Source organism: Anastrepha obliqua, chromosome 1, assembly GCF_027943255.1.
Source record: "Anastrepha obliqua isolate idAnaObli1 chromosome 1, idAnaObli1_1.0, whole genome shotgun sequence".
NCBI lineage: Eukaryota > Metazoa > Arthropoda > Insecta > Diptera > Tephritidae > Anastrepha > Anastrepha obliqua.
In genome coordinates this window covers 9,866,445-9,873,769 of record NC_072892.1, presented here as the reverse complement: position 1 = coordinate 9,873,769, position 7,325 = coordinate 9,866,445, and the positions used below count along the sequence as shown (strand labels likewise).

The following is a 7,325-nucleotide window of genomic DNA, read 5'->3' as shown; positions in this document are numbered from 1 at the left end:
AACCATTGTGTGGTCTTTAGAAACCTGGCTACACTATAAGTAGCTGATTCGAGATTAGCAATCTCAGCTGTCTTCTAGAAAGAGCCATGCAACCGCATAGCACGTCTTCCACTATCTGTTCTGATAGCTTTTGCAATGGTCATTCGTTGGTGCCCCTAATCCACTGTCTTCCTATTAGACAGTATCCAAATAGGATACCTACTACGATTCTTAGATTCCCCCAACTTAGTTTAAGTAGACTCTTAGAGTGACCCGTGTTCCGTGGTGTTTAACTGTTTCCAGTTGGAATTTGCAACTGTAATAGTTTGCCTGTCTATAAAAAGTTTAGATGTTGCTAAGAGCATGGGTATGTCGACCGTGTCCTGACTAATTTGGAGCGAGGCGCCCAATCCAGCTAACACATCTGCCTTACAATTGCCTTTAATGTTAACATGTCCTGGTACCCAGAGTAGATTGAGAGGAAAATACTGTGCAAGTATTTGTAGTAATTATTTAATTAGTAGTAGTAGTAGTATTATTTAATATAAGACTCTTTAATTTATAAGACTGGTAGAAGAGTGTTTACATGACAGGACAGATTTTAGAGCTGCCCGACGATGGGAGTAAATCAAGATTTCTCTAACTTTGGCTACGCTTTTACGCAAATATGCTTGAGTATCCCTGGTTGTTTGTTCTTGTAGCAATAATAGAAGCCCGGCAGTGTAGGGTATATCACCGGTCATCTTTGTTTGGCTCATCTAAAGGTAGGCCCAGGAAACATGCTGTTTCGACAGGTTGGGTCTAGAGGGAGAGGGGTTTTAGATGTGGGTAGGCGAAAAGTGATGTGAAAAGCTGGTTAGTGTCGTGCGGGGTGTAGGAGTTTAACCTGCTACAATATCCATGTGCCAGTGTTACGCAGGTCTCATGGGGAAGTTGGAACCCTTCATCTGCTATATGTGGTGGTTGGACTCCGATTACGGCATTCGGTGGTCGGGAGTTTCAGAAGGTGGTGATGGTCTCCCGATGAATGTCGTTTATTGCCTGTCTAAACACTGGCTAGTCCAGTAGATGTATGTTCGTTTTGTCCTGGATCTTGTCGGTGTAATTGAGGAGGTGTCTCCTGATGTGATCTGGGAGGCGGCTCTGACTCAAGCAGGTATCTGCAAGGGTGTAACCTGCGGTAGCACCCTAACAGGAACTGCTTGCCGAGCAGTTTATAGTGCTGCTTAACAGTAAGCATCTGTGCCTCGTTATGAAGGTGTTGAAAAGGGGGCATCAGGAGGCAACCCGTCGCTGTCCGAATAGCTGTTTTTTTGGCAAGTCAGGAGCTTTATCCACTGCGTGTCATTAGTTCCAGGCGACCAGACAGGCGCAGCGGAGTTTAGATCCAGCTGACCAATTGCCTTAAATGTCGATAGCAACCATTCTTTGTCTTTGCCCCAAGTGCTGCCGGCAAGCGATTTGAGGACCTTGTTGCGATTTTGGACCTTAGTAGCAACTGCGGTTATGGGCGCAGAGAAGGAAAGAAAACTGTCGAAGGTTACACCCAAAATTTTGGGACTATTAACAATCGGAATTGGTGTGTCATCGTCTTTTACCTTCTGAGGCAATTTGACCTCCTTTGACCAGGTGGTAAAGAGGGCCACCGTGGTCTTTGTGGGGGAAAGTTGGGGATTCCTGGCAGTGAAAAAGCAAGAAAGGTCGATGCGGTAGACGTTCACTTTGGCGCCCATGCCATTGATGTCATTTCTCGATCTCAACGTATGAGATCAGGAAGACTTCCACTGGTGGTTGGGGGAGCTTCGATTGATAGAAGTTGAACAGTAAGTGTGAAAGGACGTCACCCTGCGGAACACCTTGCTTGGTCTTCCTCTGTTTGGATGTTTAGTCTCTAAAAATCACTGACGAGTGACGACCGCTCAGATAGTTGGCGGACCACCTCTTTTGCTCTGGCGGGAGTGTCAACTGAAAAATATCATCTAGGAGCGTGGAATGGCTGACAATATCGAAAGACTTCATCAAGTACAACGCTCTTAGGGCAATCCTCTCGCAGGAGCGATTCTGGTTAAGCCCGCGGTTTATCGGGGCGATTATGACAGAAAGTGCTGTGGTGGTGTTGTGCACTCATCGGAAACCATGCTGATGTGTGGCTTGGGTCAGGTGTTTCGTGAAGAATGGGAGTAGGAGGACTTCAAGTGCCTTCACTACTAGGCAAAGGAGAGTTATCGGCCGATAAGATTCCCATGGCAGCCGGTTCTATGTTGCTGGAATGACTCAGGTTTTTCCCAACCAAAGGCAGCCGCCCCAGTAAACTAGCCCCGTCTAGTGAACCGTTTATCGCCATAAGAGCCTTCTTCACTCTGTCCTGAACATTCACTTTCCATGAAATTTTCCTGTCAACGGTTAAATCTAGGTAGCTTACCTTATCACCAACCGGCAAAACAGTTCCGTTGCGTGTCGAAAGCTGATGGCAAGGGATTTTTTATTTCCTTGTAAGGAACACTAGTTCAGTATTGGCCGTATTAAGGCTGAAACCACTCGTTTTGGCGCAGGTATCTATGAGAGAGTGTCTGGAAACTTCCATCTTAGTAGTATAGCTACATCGGCCGGTAAGCCACAACCTGAATGCGCCTCTCCTCTAGGTCTAACAACAACAAGCTTACCTAACTTTTCATATTTTCTTACAAAAACTTAACTGACTATCTCACACTGCATACAAACCAAGGCACATTCATTAAAGGTGGTGCCACTATACCAACAACAATGTTTTGAGCGTTTGGTTATCAAAGCAAAGTATTGGAAAAGTAGAAAACAAAGAATGAATTCGCCTTGTTTCATTCTGGGCTGACAGCCACATGGACACGGCGAAAGAAAAGAAGAAATCTGCTGATTTACCGATACCACCTTTAATACCAATAGGTAAGATTCGCCTTGATGCAAACCAACCTACATTAGAGTGGCAACATCATTTATCTGTCAAAAATTTCTCACGCTCGAACAACTTGTATGAAGCAAACTGTGTTTTTGTGTTTGCTCCTATTTGTAGTGCTGTTGCTCGCATTTAGGTTTGTCTGTTAGTCCACTCATACACGTCACGTAATTTTTTTCTACTTCCATGAATGATGTCTTTTCGGGCGTAGCTCCTGAAGAAGAGGTGAATAGTTTTGAATTCGAAAATCAAAACTTACCGACACCCCTAAAGCATAAATTACCGCCTATCACTATTTTCGTCTCCCTATCTACTCACCTATTAAAGCTACGGCTCTACAGCGTGCATATGCTTCGTCATTGATCCTATTAGTGGCAAAGTTTATTGTGAACTGTCACCCCAAACAAATTCATGCATATACATACACGTATGTGTGTACCTACATAACCAAAATATTAGCACACCGGCAGATATGGAGCAAACAACAACGCCCTTGGAAACAACCTTTCGGAACGATAGTGACCACTATGAATAGCGGCACATTTTTATAACTTCCGGTTGCGAACAAAAGCCAAACCCAATACCGTGGCGCACCAACAGCCGTACATGAAAAAAAAGAAGTGAATATAACGAAAACCGAAAATCATAAGGTACGATGTATGGAGGAGGTCCGTTATTCGTATTCTTGTTCTTGCAATTCACAGTGATAAAAATTTGTTGTAGGCAAATATCATTTTGCAGGGGAAATAGTGTCATTAGCCCGAATGGTAGACCTGACCGAAGGCATAAAAGCGTAACAGACAGGTGAGAGGAATGAAAAGGAAGATGCTCCAAACAATTTACTTTCGTATATATAATATGTAGGTATGTATTAGTGCCTGTCAAAACTAAACTTATTTACTTGTATACAAATAAGGATTGTCGGCGTTGGGTCGAGGCAAAGTTTGTGTGTGAAGTAAACTGAACGAATTTTATAACCCGCATTGGAGCTGTCAATCGAAAGGGGTGAGGGTAGGCAGCAAAAGTGTGAGAGCATCACTAGAGTACCTATTTATGTATGTACCTATGTAGGGAAGAGAAATGCGCCCTAGTATCTGGTGTATAGCTGTCAGCGCCGCTGCTGGCAGCCATTACAGCTGTTCCTTGAATAATGCTTGCAACTTCTATTGTTACTGCTGCTGTTGGTGTTGTTGTTGTTGCTGTTGCCGCTTAGATTTATGACCAGAAAACTTTGCGCTTTCATTTAAGTTTGTGGCACGAACGGCCATTCGACAAACTAAGACAGGTGGGATATGCTTATTTGAGTGCTGTTACTTGTTGTCTTTGTTGCTGGGGATAACGTTTAGTTATTTCATAAGTTTTAACTTCAGTTGCTGCAACCAATATCATCCAGCGCATGACCTACTTTTGTGTGATGTTTCTTTTGCCTCGTCGATGCAAATAGCGACAGGCAGCTCATTTATTGGTAATCTTCATTTATATTCACTAAGATTTAATATATTTCCGTTTTTACCCAGCCGATAGAGTATTTATGTATACTTCATAACTGTGAAAGCATTTGCGTACAGTAATTTTTTTTTCGCATTTCTCCCATTAAGGTATTTGTGGGATATCCAAACTCCTCGGCGAATTATTGGAATAAAGTATCGTGGAAAATAACCTAAAATTAAAAAAAAAAATTAAAATACTTTAGGGAGGCCGGTGGTCTAGTAATTTAAAAAAATCGATTTTTTGTTTCTTCGATATTTCGAAAGTATAGAATCTTAAAAATATACTGTGAAATTTTCATGCGGGAATTCCCAATATTATAGCTTCTACAGCCCTACTAGGTAGAGAGTGGTTCGCGCACTCCTGTACCACAAACTTTAACCCTCCGATGTTCATATGGGTCTGGCCAGACCCATTCGATCTATAAATGTATGTAGATCTTTTATTTTTAATATCTGAGGCTTCTTAGTCCATGACTTCCTCAAATGTAGTGTGCTAAACACAATGAAGTAGCAAAATTAAGATTTTTGCTATATTTGTTGTAAAAATAATAATTTTAAACTAATTTCGTTAATTAAGGTCACATGGGTCTGTGCAGACCCATATAAGCTTCTCATGTAAATTGGTTAACCGTTAGGTGTAAACAACTAAACTGTTAGCGGAGGCAGCGGCAGAGATAATTTTTTAGTTGACATTTGAAAATTAAAGTGAACACGTGTTTTTTAATTAGTGGGAAGTGTTTTTTAAAATAAAATGGAACAAGTAAATATGGATGAAGTTGAGTGAAGACGCGTTTGCTTCGTAAGCTAAGTGCAGCAAATGTGAGTCCGGAAGAACGTCAGCGACTTCAGGCACAAATTGAAGAAATTATGGCACAGGAGTCCGATCCATTTGAAACAAGTGGCGACGTAGAAGATGATGAATATTTTCCAGATGAAGATGACTTCGGTGAAGCATCAGATATAGAACACGAAATCGAGTTAGAGGCTGTTCTGGATGAAAACCATGATGATATTGAGGATTTGTATAGAGAAGCTATCGCCCTGCAGGCTTTAACCACAATGGAATCATGCAGCACATCTATTACCCAGGGTCTTATATTCAGATCGAAAGCCGGTAAGATGTGGAATTCAAATCCTCCACCACCTGGAAGGCCTCGTTGTCACAATGTTACAACTTTTACTCGTAAAGGGGCTCTACGAGGAGCGTCATCGAGTCATAAAGCTCTTTTCAAGCTATTGCTGTCTCCTGAAATTGTAAGTATCATTGTACGGGAAACCAACAGAAAAGCCGTTGAAGCGTTTCGTCTATGAAATGAAAAGCATCCCAGTAATAAACAACGTTCTTGGGTGATGACTAACGAAGACGAAATGTATGCTTTTCTTGGGTGCTACTTATTGCTGGTGTATTCCACTCGAATTCTCAGCCAGCGAAATAATTGTGGGCCAGTTACAATATGCCAATTTATAAGGCCACTATGTCATTGAATCGGTTAAAGAGCTTAACTACTTTCATCCGTTTCGATAACAGTGGTACTCGTGCTGAGAGGTTGAAGTAAAGTAAATCTGCTGCCCTGGACGATGTATGGCTCATGCTGATGGCCAATTTAGAGAAAGCATACACTCCGGATTCTCATGTAACCGTCGATGAACAGTTATTTCCATATCGTGGGCGCACTCGATTCACCCAATTTATCCGAGTAAGCCGGTAAAATATGGTATGAAATTGTGGTGGATTTGTGACTCTGTTGCAAACTACCCTTTGAAAGGTATAATTTATACCGGAAAACCACCAGGTTGCCAGCGAGAAACGAATCAAGGTGAACGGGTCGTCATGAAATTGATGGAAAATTATATGGACAGCGGTAGGACTGTTTATGCTGACAATTTTTTTTCAACATACAACTTGGCAGAAATGTTGATGGATCGTAGAGTGGCTTTCGTCGGTACCGTAAGAAAAAATAAGACTTTCATTCCGCATGAATTGCTTAACCCGAAGCGTGATGTTAAAAGCACTTTATTTTGTTATCACAATAATAATATCGCTTTGTGCTCGTATATGGCAAAGCCGAAAAAGCCAGTATTTATGTTATCCACTGCCCATTACCGTCAAAGCACCGATCCATTGTAAGGATTCAAGCCAGATCAAATTTTGGACTACAATAAATTTAAAGCGGGTAGATACAATGGATCAAATGTTGACTGGCTAATCGTGCAAACGCTCGACAAACCGTTGGCCACTGGCAATGTTTTATAATATGCTTGATATTGCCGGTTTGACCTCATTCATCATCTATGACGAGATGAATCCGGCAAAGCAGAGTGATAAGAGGCGCTCATTTATCATTGAATTGGCACGGCAGCTAGTTATCCCACATATGACGAAACGGGCGACTAACCCATTAGTATGGAGGTTTGCTCATATAAGACAAGCAATGAATCTTTTCAATATCAAGGTGAGTATGAATTATATACATATATCTCCGCGTACAAAGATATGTGTATGCATGTATTCATATTTACTAATTTAAAATAAATTATTTCGCTACTTTTAGGTACCGCAATCTTGTCCATCGACATCAGATGCAGCACAGCAACAATCAAGCTTCTTCTTCGAAAAAGCGACGTAAAACTCGTTATAATTGCCGCAAATGTAATCGTCCCATATGTCTTAATGAACATTCCATGCAACTATATAGTTGTAAACCCAATTGCTCTTCGTAATTAACACTAATCCGTTCAAATAAATAACTGAAATTATTTTTAAACCCGTATTTCTTACATTATTTGTATGGGTCTGGGCAGACCCTTATGATGCACTTACCGCATCATAAGGCACCGAACATCGGAGGGTTAAACTCATTTATCTCGAAATGACTTTTTTCGGCTTGGTGTTGTCAAAAACAAAAACAACTATTCAACCGAATCGT

General features: G+C 41.5%; 1 pseudogene; it reads left to right on the top strand.

The window, feature by feature from the left end:
* Positions 1–5,265: 5,265 nt before the first annotated feature.
* On the top strand, positions 5,266–7,119 carry LOC129245058 (uncharacterized; annotated as a pseudogene).
* The last annotated feature ends 206 nt before the right edge of the window (positions 7,120–7,325 follow it).